General features: G+C 38.5%; 1 protein-coding gene and 1 pseudogene across 16 annotated transcripts in view; one reads left to right on the forward strand and one right to left on the reverse strand.

Moving 5' to 3' along the window:
• Positions 1-16,298, reverse strand: part of GON4L (gon-4 like) — a 91,265-nt gene that overhangs the window by 58,886 nt on the left and 16,081 nt on the right. The gene's annotated exons all lie outside the window — the stretch shown is intronic.
• On the forward strand, positions 1,732-4,214 carry LOC147376659 (Golgi phosphoprotein 3-like pseudogene; annotated as a pseudogene). Its single transcript, XR_015161121.1, has one exon. The product of XR_015161121.1 is annotated as a Golgi phosphoprotein 3-like pseudogene (transcript).

Here is a 16,298-nt window from a genome sequence, read left to right on the forward strand (position 1 = left end):
CCTGGTTTCTGTAATCCCACCTCTCCCTCCTCAATTCATAAGCACTTAAACAAAGACCCAGTAGATGCAGACCAAGAAGAGGATTTCTGACACCCGAGGAAGTTTTGATTCAGTTTCATATTCATAACCTATCGAGTTGTTAGTAACACTGTCAACTGTAAACTAATTCAGGAGAAAAAAGTTTGAAAGACACAAGTTAAAACTATTCCTATTATACTAGAAATAATAAAGTATGTTATTAGCTAAAAAGTAACCTAATAACTAAAAACCTTCATTACAAAATTAAACCTACAAAATGTAACCAAAATTCATAAAAGACCAAAAAAAGAAAATTTACAATGGAAGCAGCTAAAAATTTATAAAATTATATATAGACAGGTGATGAGTAATCAAATTATCCTTTAAAACAGTGCTTCTCAAACTCTCTGTGGCAAATCCACTGTAGACTCACATTTTTATAAAATAAGAATATAGCCATACTGTCAAATGTTTCAATTTTTACAATGTTACGAATGTCAAATTTTTAAAGTTTTAGTCTCAGTTTCCATGAATTATTTGTTTCAAACCAGTAACAGTTCTCAACTAGCACTGGTTTTCAGACCACATTTTGAGAAATACTGCTTTAAAATACACATTGAAAAACATTTATTAACCCCAATAAAAATACAATGAAGACAAATAAAAAACAAATTAAAAGCACTGAGAAGAAAAGTTATCACAGGATACAGAAAATATTTTTTTAATGGAAAAAGCATTGGAGTTAACCATAACTCCCATTTAGAACGGTCATCTTACAAGAATCAAAGTAATGACTGTGGGGTAAGACCATCCCAATTAACTACATCCTCCTAAATCACATCACACCCATTTCTCCTCTGATTTCTGGTTTTAAGGCTGAGTTTAATAGGGAATGTTGGTCTATAAGAAAAATTTAATACATTCCAATACACTGCACAGACAATTCAAGAAAGAACAGATAATTCAATTACTTCTTACTCTGTTTTAGAACTAACCTTTTTTTTTACTTTTAAAATACTGGAGAAGTTTGTTCTCTCTGCGTGGATGAGAAGTTTTTCACCTAGCAGGATGGGGGTAGGGGGTAGGGGGTGGGGGTGGGGACAAATGTCCCCATAAAATAGAGCACAAGCTGCAACCTGCGTTTGGCTGTAACCCAGGAGTAACGTCAGAAACAGGTGAGAATGACCACCTTAACTCACGGGGCCCATCGCACTGAGGTAGGGAAGAATTCTGAAAAGAAGGTAGAAAGTGAGGAAAACATGAATCAAAACCGAAATCAAGACAATGAGGACACTGGAGACTCTAAGGATATCCGCCTCACCCTTATGGAAGAAGTATTGCTCCTGGGACTAAAAGATAAAGAAGGTTACACATCTTTCTGGAACGACTGCATATCATCTGGCCCGCAAGGCGGCATCCTGATAGAGCCGGCCATGTGAGGTCGAATCTATCTAGAACCCCCAACCATGCGTAAGAAGCAACTACTAGACAGAAAGGTACTGCTAAAGTCAGATAGCCCAATGGGTGATGTTTTAGTGGATGAAACTCTCAAACACATCAAAGCAACTGAACCCACAGAAACTGTCCAAACACGGATAGAGCTACTCACCGGATTCTCCAGGAGAGAATGCTAGAGTGGGTTACCACACCCTCCTCCAGGGGATCTTCCCAACCCAGGGATCAAATTTGCGTCTCTTATATCCACACTGGCAGGTGAGACCTGGAACCCTTTCAAATTACAGTACCAGCTGAGAAATATGAGAGAGAGAATTGCAAAGAACCTAGTAGAGAAGGGTATTCTAACCACTGAGAAGCAGAAATTCCTCCTATTTGACATGACTACTCACCCAGTGCCCAATACAACAGAGAAGCAACGACTAGTGAAAAAACTTCAAGATAGTGTCCTAGAGCAGTGGGTAAATGACCCTCAGCGTATGGACAAGCGAACACTAGCACTGCTGGTGCTAGCCCACTCCTCCGACGTGCTAGAGAATGTCTGCTCCTCTCTGACAGATGACAAGTATGATATGGCAATGAATCGAGCCAAGGACCTAGTAGAACTGGACCCTGAGGTAGAGGGGACAAAGCACAGTGCCACGGAGATGCTCTGGGCTGTGCTGGCAGCCTTCAATAAATCGTAGCAGCTGTTGGGTTTCTCCTTTTCCACTGCTGGCCAGTGACTATCAGAGACACCATCACCGAATTTTGTGTGATGAGATGTTTTCCATCATTTTTTTTCCCTCTTGAATCAAATTTGTTATTTGGGGAAAGCAACTTCAGGGCTTCTCCATAGACCTTGTCTCTTATAAGCAGGCTTTATATCTCCCTATACTTCCACTCCAGAGGTGAATAAATTGGGTGAACCAGCACTCACTTGGTAAACATTTAAATAAAATAAAATAAAATACTGGAATACCACTGACTCAGAATTTTAAAAAACTGAAATTAAAAAAAATTTTAAAGGAAGCTGCTCTATAAAAATCAGACTAGAATACAGAAGGAAATTTAATTTTTCCTTTTATGAAAAAGGTGGGATATGGCTAAAAAACAAGGTATTTGCTAAGGAGCAGTTTTAACGAGGCAAGCAATAAATTGAAAGTAAATCTGCACTGTAAATGTACTGTAAAGTGGATGATGTCAATAAAAATATGGGTGGGTTCTGTAATAGCTGAATCACCAAAGCTGCTTTGGTGTATGAAAAAAGCCGCTTAACAGCTCTGTCACACACCCAGGACTTCTGATTCTGGCCACAACAATGTATTTTTTATCAGATGAAACCTTCGTGCCAAAAACAACTGTGGAATAATATAAAACTATAAAATTACATTAAAGCAGAATAAAATATATACACAGTCTGAAGGCACTGGCTAACAACCTCTACAGACATGATTTAAGAAGCTGTCATCCTTCAGAGAAGGGAAGCACATAAGGAGAATCCAAGCTGAAAGCAGCATTCTTGCTAAACTAAGTAAGTGATGAAACCCCAGGAGTCACCCACTAGAAATACAGGCCACCATCTAGAAATAAGCAGAAAGTTGAAACAAAGAAGTCTTAATATAGCATAAAACAAATCACTTTCACTTTTCACTTTCATGCATTGAAGGAAATGGCAACCCACTCCAGTGTTCTTGCCTGGAGAATCCCAGGGACAGCGGAGCCTGGTGGGCTGCCGTCTATGGGGTCACACAGAGTCGGACACGACTGAAGTGACTTAGCAGCAGCAGCAGGCTGAATTTTATTCACCCTCTAAAATTATCTGCCTGCTTGAAGAAAACATAATCATCTCTGGAGGAAGATAACACCAAAGCCTCTAGAATTTTTCACCCACATTGTCCACTATCCAATCGAAAATTACAGCATAGTAAAAACAGAACCAAAAGGCCAAAACACCAGGGGGTGGAGGACGGTCACAGGTGACACTAAAAACAAGAAAGAACTATGGGTGAGTCAGATACAGGAAAAGGGATTTTTAAATAATTATGATTAATACATTCAAGAAAATAAAGGAAAAGATGGAGAATTTCACCAGAAATCGAATCCATAGTGTTAAACTGGCATGAAAAATTAAATAAAGTAGACACAGCAAAACAAAGAACTAGTGAACTAGACTACAGAACACCAGAAACTGATGCATGAAGGAAGAAAGAAAAGAATGTAGAGAAAAACGTATACAGGACATGGCGAAAAAAATCTAACATACATATAACTGGAACACCAGGAGAAAAGGAGGACAGAAATGATATTTTTAAAATATTGACAAGGATTTTTTTAACTGAGAAAATATCAAATCTCAGATTCAAGTAACTCTACAATCCTAAAGAGATAAAAAGTGAAAACCCACTGGTGTTCAGAAGCTTCCTGGTGACTCAGTGGTAGAGACTCCAACTGCCAATGCAGGAGATACAGGTTCCATCCCAGGTCCAGGACGATCCCACATATCTCGGAGTAACTAAACCCACGCACCACAACTACTGAGCCTGTGCTCTAGAGCCCGGGAGCGTAACTACTGAGCCCACGTGCTGCAACTACCGAAGCCTGAGGACCCTAGTCCATGCTCTGCAACAAGCCACAATGAGAAACCCACCGTAACTAGAGAGCAGTCCCCACTCACAACTAGAGAAAAGCCCGCGCAGCAACAAAGACCCAGCACAACCAAAAATAAATAAATAGATAAATCTTCAACGAAAAAGAAAAAAAACAAGTATCATGGAGTTTAAAACAAATGAAGAAGTAAAATACAGTATCATCACAAAAGGCAGAAACAGATATATGGAATAAAATTGTTGTGAAGTTCTTACATTGTTTGACGTGATAAAAGTACTAATTTAAGATAGACTGTAGTAATTTCAAAGACTGTATATTGTTAATCTATAGAGCAACATGTGAAAGAAAAATAAAAGAAGACAAAATTGGACTTCTCTTAGTAGTTAAGAATCTGCCTCCCAATGCGATCCCACTCTTGGGCATACATACACAGAAAAACACGGTCCAAAAGGATTCATGCACCCCAATTGCCACTGCAGCACTGTTTACAAAAGCCAAGACATGGAAGCAACCTAAATGTCCACCAACAGACGAATGAATAAGGAAGATGTGGAACATACATACAATGGAATATTACTCACCCATCACAAAGAATGAAATAATGCCATTTGCAGCAATAAGGATGGAACTAGAGAGTTTCATACTGAGTGAAGCAAACCAGACAAAGGACAAACATCTTATGATATTGCTTGTGTGTGCAATTAAAACAAAACAAAACCAAAATGATACAAAAGAACATGAACTTACGGTTACCAGTGGGGAAAGGTGGAGGGGAGGTATAGTTAGGGAGTTTGGGACTGACATGTACACATTGCTATATTTTAAATGGATGGGGACTTCCCTGGTCGTTCAGTGACTAAGACTTCGCATTCTCCATGCAGGGGGCCCTGGTTCGATCCCTGGTCAGGGAACTGTCCACATGCCACACTAAAAGATCCTGCATGCTGTAACAAAGATCAAAGATGCCACAGGAGGATGGATATATGTGTGCGTATGGCTGAGTTCCTTTGCTGTCCACCTGAAACTACCACAACACTGTTAACTTGCTATGTTCCAATATAAAATTAAAACTTGAGAAAAAAGATTCCACATGCCACAACTAAGACCCAGTGCAGTCAAGTAAGTAAATAAAAAAATTTTTAATGGATAGGGGCTTCCTTAGTGGTCCAGTAGTTAAGACTCCACACTTCCACTACAGGGGGCACAGGTTCAATCCCTCCCTGGTACAAAGATTCCACATGGAGGGTACAAAGATCACACAGTGTGACCAAAAAATAAAAAAGATAACCAACAAGGACCTACTGTACAGCATAAGGAACTCTGCTCAATATTACATAAAAACCTCGATGGGAAAAGAATTTGAAAAAGAACAGATACTTGTACATGTATAAATGAATCAATTTGTTATATACCTGAATTAACACTGTTAATTAACTATACTCCAGTATAAAATAAAAAATTAAAAAGAAAGCAAAAAAGTTGGTTCTTTAAAAAGATTGATAAACTGCTAGCAAAACTTATCAACAAAAAAATAAGACACAAAAAGAGGACCATACTAAAATTAGAAATAAAAAGATGACCTCAATAAAAATCTTAAAGACATTCCAAAATGAGTATTAACAAACAACTTTGTATCAACATATTTGACAATTCAGAGAAAATGTACAAATTCCTTGAAAAACACAACTTACCAAAACTGAAATAAAAAGAAACAGGAAATCTAAATAATCCTATAATTATTAAAGAATTTAATCCAAAACTTAAAAGCCTTTTGACAAAACTCCAGGCCTAGCTAGCTTTCTTGGTTAATTCTTACAAAACATTTAAGAAAGAAATAACAGCAGTCTTCTACAAACTCTTCCAGAGAATACATACTGATGAAAGATTTCCCAATTCATTTTATAAGGTCAGTATAGTCCTAATACCAACACATGAAAAAGAAATTAAAGCCAATATCTTCCATAAACAAAGACACAAAAACCTCAGTATATTAGAAAATCTAATACATCATGACCAAATAGGTTTATCCATGAAATGCTAATTTGTTTTAACTTCAGAACCCAATCAATGTAGGGACGTTCCTGGTGGTCCACTGGCTAAGATTCTGTCCTCCCAATACAGAGGGAACGGGGTCAATCCCTGGTCAGAGAACTAGAACCCACAGTGCAGCAACTGAGAGTTTGCATGCCACAACTAAAGATCCTGCGTGTCGCAACTGAGACTTGGGTGCAGCCAAATAAACACATACTAAAAAAAAAACAAAACAATCAATGTATGTTATTAGGCATATGTACATGAAAACAAGAGTTTTAAACTATGAAAGCTATACTGAATAGTAGTGGTGAGAGTGGGCACCCTTGTCTTGTTTCTAATTTTAGAGGAAATGCTTTAATTTTTCTCCATTGAGGATGTTTCTTTTGAGTCTGTCGGATATGGCTTTTATTATGTTGAGGTATGTTCCTTCTATGCCTACTTTCTGGAGAGTTTTTATCATAAATGGGTGTTGAATTTTGCCAAAGGCTTTCTCTGCATCTTTTCAGTAATCATATGGTTTTTATCTTTCAATTTGTTAACACAGTATATCACATTGACTGATTTGCAAATACTGAAGAATCCTTGAATCCCTGGAATAAAGCCCACTTGGATATAATGTATGATCTTTTTAATACATTGTTGGATTCTATTTGCCAGAATTTCATTGAGGATTTTTGTATCAACATTCATCAGTGATACTGGCTTGTAGTTTTCTTTATTTTGTGGCATCTTTGTCTGGTTTTGGTATCAGGGTATTGCTGGCCTCACAGAATGAATTTGGGCATTTTCCTTCTTATGCAATTTTCTGGAAGACTTTGAGTAGGATAGGTGTTACTCTTCTCTAAATTTTTGGTAGAGTTCACCTGTGAAGCCATCTAGTCCTGGGCTTTTTGTTGGAGGTTTTTTGATTAGCCACAGCAGTCAGAGAAGAAATAAAAAGAACCCAGACTGCAAAAGAAGAAGTAAAACTCTCAGTTTGCAGATGACATAATTCTCTACATAGAAAACCCTAAAGATGCCACCAGAAAATTACTACAGCTAATCAATGAACACAGTAAAATTGCAGGATATAAAATTAATACACAGAAATCCATTGCATCCCTATACACTAACAATGAAAAATCAGAAAGAGAAATTAAGGAAACAATCCCATTCACCATTGCAACAAAAAGAATAAAATATTTAGGAATAAATTCACCTAAAGAAACAAAAGACTTGTATATAGAAAACTATAAAACACTGGTGAAAGAAATCAAAGATGACACAAATAGATGGAGAAATATACCATGTTCTTGGATTGGAAGAATCAGTATAGTGAAAATGATTATATTACCCAAAGCAATCTATAGATTCAACACAATCCCTATCAAACTACCAACAGTATTTTTCACAGAACTAGAACAAGTAATTTCACAATTGTATGCAAACACAAAAGACTTCAAATAGCCAAAGCAATCTTGAGAAGAAGAATGAACTGGAGGAATCAACCTTCCTGACTTTAGACTATACTACAAAGCTACAGTAATCAAGAAAGTATGGTACTGGCACAAAGACAGAAATCTAGATCAATGGGACAAAATAGAAACTCCAGAGATAAATCCACACACCTATGGACACCTTATCTTTGACAAAGGAGGCAAAAATATACAATGGAGAAAAGATAGTCTCTTCAACAGGTGGTGCTGGGAAAACTGGTCAACTACCTGTAAAAGAATGAAACTAGAACACTTTCAAACACCTTATACAAAAATAAACTCAAAATGGATTAAAGACCTAAATGTAAGACCAGAAACTATAAAACTCTTAGGGGAAAACATAGGCAGAACACTCCCTGAAATAAATCACAGCAAGATCCTCTATGACCCACCCCGAAGAGTAATAAAATAAAAACAAAAATAAACAAACAGAACCTAATTAAACTTAAAAGCTTTTGCACAAGGAAGGAAACTCTAAGCCAGGTGAAAAGACAACCTTCAGAATGAGAAAATAACAGCAAACAGAACAACTGACAAAGAAAGTGAAAATGAAAGTGAAGTCACTCAGTCCTGTCTGATTCTTTGGGACCCCATGGACTGTAGCCAACAAGGTTCACCATCCATGGGATTTTCCAGGCAAAAATACTGCAATTGCTTCCCATTTCCTTCTCCAGGAGATCTTCCCAACCCAGGGATTGAACCCAAGTCTCCCACATTGTAAGCAGACACTACCATCTGAGCAACCAGGAGAATTAATAATCCCCCAAATATACAAGCAGCTCATGCAGCTCAATATCAGAAAAACAAACAACCCAATAAAAAGGTGGGCAAAAGAACTGCACAGACATTTCTCCAAAAGAGATTTTCAGATGGCTAATAAACACATGAAATGATGCTCAACTTTACTCATTATTAGAGAAATGCAAATCAAAACTACAATGAAGTATCATCTCATGCCAGTCAGAATCAGTTCAGTTCAGTCACTCAGTCATGTCCAACTCTTTGCAACCCCATGAACCGTAGCATGACAAGCCTCCCTGTCCATCACCAACTCCCGGAGACTACCCAAACCCATGTTCATTGAGTCGGTGATGCCATCCAACCATCTCATCCTCTGTCGTCCCCTTCTCCTCCTGCCCTCCATCTTTCCCAGCATCAGGGTCTTTTCCAATGAGTTAGCTCTTTACATCAGGTGGCCAAGTATTGGAGTTTCAGCTTCAGCATCAGCCCTTCCAAAGAATACCCAGGACTGATCTCCTTTAGGATGGACGGGATGGATCTCCTTGCAGTCCAAGGGACTCTCAAGAGTCTTCTCCAACATGACAGTTCAAAACCATCAAATCTTCGGTGCTCAGCTTTCTTTGGAGTCCAACACTCACAACCATACATGACTACTGGGAAAACCATAGCCTTGACTAGATGGACCTTTGTTGACCAAGTAATGTCTCTGCTTTTTAATATGCTGTCTAGGTTGGTCATAACTTTCCTTTCAAGGAGTAAGCGTCTTTTAATTTCAAGGCTGCAGTCACCATCTGCAGTGATTTTGGAGCCCGAAAAAATAAAGTTTGCCACTGTTTCCACTGTTTCCCTACCTATTTGCCGTCAAGTGATGGGACCGGATGCCATGATCTTAGTTTTCTAAATGACGAACTTTAAGCCAACTTTTTCAGTCTCCTCTTTCACTTTCATCAAGAGGCTCTTTAGCTCTTCTTCACTTTCTTCCATAAGGGTGGTGTCATCTACATATCTGAGGTTATTGATATTTCTCTGGGCAATCTTGATTTCAGCTTGTGCTTCTTCCAGCCCAGCATTTCTCATGATGTCCTCTGTATATAAGTTAAATAAGCAGGGTGACAATATACAGCCTTGACGTACTCCTTTCCCTATTTGGAACCATTTTGTTGTTCCATGTCCAGTTCTAACTGTTGCTTCTTGACCTACATACAGGTTTCTCAAGAGGCAGGTCAGGTGGTCTGGTATTCCCATACCAGACCAAACTCTTTCAGAATTTTCCACACTTTATTGTGATCCACACAGTCAAAGGCTTTGGCATAGTCAATAAAGCAGAAATAGATGTCTTTCTGGAACTTTCTTGCTTTCTCAATGATCCAGCGGATGTTGGCAATTTGACTTCTGGTTCCTCTGCCTTTTCTAAAACTAGCTTGAACATCTGGAAGTTCATGGTTCACGTATTGCTGAAGCCTGGCTTGGAGAATTTTAAGCATTACTTGACTAGTGGTGTGAGATGAATGCAATTGTGCAGTCATTTGAGCATTTTTTGGCATTGCCTTTCTTTGGGATTGGAATGAAAACTGACCTTTTCCAATCCTGTGGCCACTGCTAAGTTTTCCAAATTTGCTGGCATATTGACTGAAGCACTTTCCCAGCATCATCTTTTAGGATTTGAAATAGCTCAACTGGAATTCCATCACCTCCACTAGCTTTGTTCGTAGTGATGTTTCCTAAGGCCCACTTGACTGCACATTCCAGGATATCTAGCTCTAGGTCAGTGATCACACCATCGTGATTATCTGGGCCGTAAAGATCTTTTTTGTTCAGTTCTTCTGTGTATTCTTGCCACCTCTTCTTAATATCTTCTGCTTCTGTTAGGTCCATACCATTTCTGTCCTTTATTGAGCCCATCTTTGCATGAAATGTTCCCTTGGTATCTCTAATTTTCTTGAAGAGATCTCTAGTCTTTCCCATTCTGTTGTTTTCCTCTATTTCTTTGCACTGATCGCTGAAGAAGGCCTTCTTATCTCTCCTTGCTATTCTTTGGAACTCTGCATTCAGATGCTTTTAAAACTATTTCTCACTTCCATTGTATAATCATAAGGGCTTTGATTCAGGTCATACCTGAATGGTCTAGTGGTTTTCCCCACTTTTCTTCAATTTAAGTGTGAATTTGGCAAAAAAGAGTTCATGATCTGAGCCACAGTCAGAATGGCCATCTTCAAAAAGTCTAAAAACAATAAATGCTGGAGAGGGTGTGGAGAAAGGGAATCTTACACTGTTGGTGAGAATGCAAACTGGTACAACCACTACATCTCTGTAGTGTGGAAAGTGAAAGTTAAAGTCACTCGGTTATGTCTGACTCTCTGTGACCCCATGAAATTCTCCAGGCCAGAATACTGGAGTGGGTGGCCTTCCCCTTCTCCAGAGGATCTTCCCAACCCAGCGATTGAACCCAGGTCTCCCACATTGCAGGCAGATCCTTTACCAAATGAGCCACAAAGGAAGTTCAAGAAAACTGATGTGGGTATACTATCCCTTCTCCAGTGGATCTTTGCAAACCAGGAATCCAACCAGGGTGCAGTGAAGGCAGGTTCTTTACCAACTGAGCTATCAGGGAAGCCCTACGGGAACACAAGGAGCCAGGCCTGCAGGGCGCGGGGAGTGGAGCAACACACCCCATGTGGTGGCAGCAGAAACCCATAAGGTGAGGAAGGGGTAAGGAAGGTGATCACCAAGGGCCCACGGGACCTGTCCCACCCATGGCAAGGACAGCCGACCACCCACACTCGGCGCATGAGCTTGCAGTGAGCCACAGCGGGGGCATGGAAGAATAAAGGGGCGACCCCCGCCCCTTCCCCACTAGGGTCCCTGGCATGTCCACCCGCCCAGGGGCAGATTCCTTAAAAAACTGGAAACAGAACTGCCATAGGACCAGCAATCCCACTGCTGGGCATACACCCAGAGGAAACCAGAACTGAAAAAGACACATGTACCCCAATGTTCACTGCAGTATCATTTACAATAGTTACGGCGTGGAAGCAGCCTAGATGTCCACTGGCAGATGAATGGAGAAGGAAGCTCTTGTACATATACACAGTGGAATATTACTCAGCTATAAAAAGGGATGCATTTGAGTCAGTCCTAATGAGGTGGATGAAACTGGAGCCTATTATATAGAGTGAATGAAGTAAATCAGAAAGAGAAAGACAAATACTGTATATTAAAACATATATGGAATTTAGAAAAACAGTACGATCCTACATGCAGGGCAGCAAAGGAGACACAGATACAAAGAACAGACTTCTGGACTCTGTGGGAGAAGGTAAGGTTGGCATAATTTGAGAGAATAGCATTGAAACATGTATATTACCATATGTAAAACAGATGACCAGTGCAAGTTCAATGCACAAAGCAGGGCACCCAAAGCCAATGCTCTGAAACAACCCAGAGGGATGGGGTGGGGAGGGAGAAGAGGCAGGGTTTCAGAATGGGGGACACATGTAAACTGTGACTGATTCATGTTGGTTGGTGTATGGCAACAGCCATCACAATACTGTGAAGTAATTATCCTCCAATTAAAATAAATTAATTAATTAAAAAAAATAAACCATGAGAGCTAGGAACTTCCCTGGTGGTCCAGTGGATAAGACTGCACTTCCAGAGCAGCGGGTACAGGAACTAAATGCCATGTGGTGTGGCCAAAACATGTTAAATAAGAAAAAAAAATTAATATAAATAAATAAAACATGTAGAGCTAAAACTGACAAAGCTGAAAGGAAATATAGACAAATATACAATTAAAGTTGGAGACTTCAATATGCCTTTCTCAATAACTGTCAGAAGAGACCAAAAGAAAATCAGTAAAAATAGAGAAGACCTAACAATGCTATCAATCAACTTGACCTAACTGACATTTATAAAACAGTGTATCTCAAAACAAAAGAAAACATATTCTTCTCAAATACACAGGGAAGAGCTACCAATAAAGATTATATTGGGGCCACAAAATTAACCTCAATAAATATAAAAGTACTGAAATCATACAAAGTGTGACATGAACTCAAGGGAATTAAATTAGAAATCAGTAACAAAAAAATAACTGGGAAGTCTTCAAATATTTGGAAATGAAAGAACACATTTCTAAAAAGTTCCAGTGGATTTTTGTTTTACTATTGTAAGCCTTATGGTACTCTATAACTATAAAAACTACATTTAAAAAACCAGGTTCTAAAACAACACAGAACAGGACTCCAGTTCAGTTCAGTTCAGTCGCTCAGTCATGTCCAACTCTTTGTGAGCTCATGGACTACAGCACGCCAGGCTTCCCTGTCTCTAATCCTGTACAGAACTGCAATCCCGTACAGAAAATTCGAATGTGTGTGTCCCCCCAAAATTCATACTCTGAAAGCCTTACCCCCAGTATGGCTATATTTGGAAATGGGTCTTCTAAGGAAGTAATTAAAGTTAAATGAGTCCAGAAGGTGAATCTCTGGTCCCACAGGATGAGTGTCCTTATAAGAAGTGATATCAGAAAGCTCACTCCCTCTCTCACACACATGCACCAAGGAAAAGGTCGTGTGAAGTTGTAACAAGAAGGCAGCTGTCTATAAGAAGAAAGTTCTGGTGAAAACTGAATTTACCAGCACCTAATACTGGACTTCCCAGGCTCCAGAAGTGTGAGAAAATAAATTTCTGTTGTTTGAAAGGAAAACTGATACATCCTGTAGTAGTATTAGAAAAGTTCCAAATCAGTGACCTAAGCTACCACTTTAAGAAACTAGAAAAAGAACAAATTAAACCCAAAACAAGGAAACAGAATAAAATAGTAGACAACAGCAAAAACCAGTGAAATAGAAAACAGAAAAGTAGACAAATTAATGAAACCAAAACCTTGTTCTTTGAAGAAGTTCTAGCTAGAGTGATTAAGAGAAAGGTATAAATTAACAGCATCAGGAATAAAAGAACAGATATCACTATAGATCCTGAAGACATTAAAAAGATGACAAAAGTGGTTAAGCATGTGCCTGCCAATGCAGGGGACACAAATTTGATCCCTGGTCCAGGAAGATCCCACAAGCCTCGGCAACGAGCCCACGAGCCATGACGACTGAGCCTTGCTCTGGAGTCTGTGAGCCGCAACAACTGAGCCCACGTGCGGCAACGACTGAAGTCCATGCGCCTGCCCAGAGCCCAGGGTCTGCAACAAGAGAAGCCACTGCAAGGAGAAGCCCAAGCACCACAAGTAGAGTGGCCCCTGCTCACTGCAACTACAGAAAATTCGAAAGCAGCAACGAAGACCCAGCACTGCCAGAAAGGAAAGAAAGAAATCTGAAACGAAATAAAGATGACCAAGAAATATTATGAAAAACTTTATACCAATAAATTCAACAACTTAGATGGAACAAATACCTTGAAAGACATCAATTGTCAAAGCTCATTCAGAACAAAGGGCTATAATTAAATAGCCCTTTATCTGTTAAAGAAATTGAATTCATAGTTAAAAACATCCTACAAAGAAAACTCCTGGCCCAGACGGCTTCATTGGTGCATTCAATAAAACATTTAAAGAAGAAATAAAACCAATTCACAAAGTCTTCAAAAAACAAACAAACAAAAAACAAAAAAAAACACACAAGAGGAAAGAACACTTTCCAATTCATTGTATGAGGTCAGCATTACCCGAATCCCCAAACCAAAGACATTACAAGAAAACTACAGACCAGACCCATAAATCCTTAACAAAATACTAGCAAATCAAATCCTGCAATTAAAAAAAAAAAACAAAAAACACCTATATCATGATCAAGAGTTGATTTCTCCCTGCCATGTAAAAATGCTTTGAAATTTGAAAATCAATCAAGATAATTCATATCAACAGACTAAAACAAAAGATAATCTCAAGAGATGTAGAAAAAACTTTTCACAAAATCCAACATCGAGTCATGATAAAAACTCTCCACAACCAGGAATAGCGGAGAACTTCCTCAGTCTGATAAACAATAGCTATAGATCAATGTCCCCCAGCTCAGTGGTGAAAATGGAGTGCATTTCCTGTAAGAGGTCAGGAACAAAAGAAAAGGTGCCCATTCTCACCACAGCGATACCTTACTCACGGATTAGTCCACTCAGTATTGTTAGGATGGCAACTTTCCTAGCACTTCCTGGCGGTCCAGTGATTAAGACTCTGTGCTCCCAATGCAGAGGGCACAGGTTCAATCCCTGGTCGGGGAACTAAGATCCTGCATGACCCACAGTATGGCCAAAAAAATGGCCATTTTCCCAAATGGATTCATAGATTCATTATCAATCAATAGCCTAGAAAATATTTTTGAAGAAAATGATAAGTCAATTCTAAAATTTATATGGAAATGCAAAGTACCTAGCATAGCTTAAAGTATTAAAAAAAAAAAGTTGGAAGACTCATGACTACCTGATTTCAAGACTGTGTGATACTGGTGAAAGCTTAAATATTAATACATAGATTAACAGAATAGAACAGAGAGTCCAGGAAAGACCCACACAAAATTGCCAAATGACTTTTTCACATAGATGCAGAAGTAATTTAATGGGGAAAGAAATCTTTTCAACAAATAGGGCTGAAACAACTGTACATCCATAAGCAAAGAAAGAATCTCAAATATACCTCACACATTATATAAAAATTAACTCAAAATGGAGCATATACACCTAAGTGTAATGTGTAAAACTGAAACTTGTAGAAGAAAACAGGAAAGAAGCCTTTGTAGCCTTGGATTAGGCAAATGTTCCTTGACATGATATGAAAGCATAAGCCATAAGAATAAAACCCAAAGTAGCTCCCCAAGGCTAACACTCTTAACAATTCAGGCAAAATAAATAATGATAAATGGCACTGTAATTCAAACAATGAAACAAATATCCATGAGTCCCCACTCATATAAAAACTGAATAAATAAATGAGGGAGAAGAGACTGTTCTTCTTTACAAAAAAATTCCAATTATTAAATGTAAAAGAAATAAAAAGCACCTTTAGAACAACACAGTAACTGCTGCAGGTGATCAAGCAATAGAGGCTAAAACTAGAGGGGGTTAAATTTGAGGAGAAATAAGAATATATACATAGTTTCAAAGTATCTTGTGCAAAATATGTAGTAATTACAAATGGAATATTGGCAAACAACAGAATAATGAACAAACATTTCACCAAAAAATATCTACAAATGGCCAATAAATACATGAAAATATACTTTATATCATTATTCATTGGGAAAATGCAAGTTAAACCATAAGGAAACACACCCAGTAGAACAGAGAGAATTACAAAGTCTGTTAACTGCTCACAAGGATGTGGACCAACTGTAAATCTCATATATTCCTGTTGGGAATGTAAAATGGTACAGCTACTCTGGAAAACAATTTATCATGTTCATATAAAATTAAACATACACTTACTATAGGACCCAGCAAAGCCACTCACAGTCATTTCCCCAAGAAAAACAAAAACTTATTTCTATCAAAGAACTGTATGTGAAGGTTTATAGTAGCTTTAATCGTAACAGGTAAAAATGAGAAAGAACTGAAATGTCCATCAACTGGTGAACAGATAAACTGTGGTACATCTATGCAACAGAATACTACTCAGCAATGAAGAACATGAATTAATCTCAAAAGCATTACAAGAAGTGAAAGGTATCAGATGCACACAATACTATAAATCAACTATACTTCAATAAAAATTCAAAAAGATACCAGATGCAAAAGGTTCCATACACACTGTATAACATCTATACATAACATTGTGCATGCTAAGTCACTTCAGTCATGTCAACTCTTTGTGACCCCACAGACTGTAGCCCACCAGGCTCATCTCTCTACAGGATTTTCCAGGTAAGAATACTGGAGTGGATTGCCATTTCCTTCTCCAATGTATAATATTGTAGAAAACACAAGATTATACGAAAAAAATTGGGATCAGTGGTTCCCAAAGGACTGCAAAGGGGAATGAAGGAACTT

Source organism: Bos grunniens, chromosome 3, assembly GCF_055505025.1.
Source record: "Bos grunniens cultivar Pamir isolate PY7600 chromosome 3, Bosgru_T2T1.0, whole genome shotgun sequence".
NCBI lineage: Eukaryota > Metazoa > Chordata > Mammalia > Artiodactyla > Bovidae > Bos > Bos grunniens.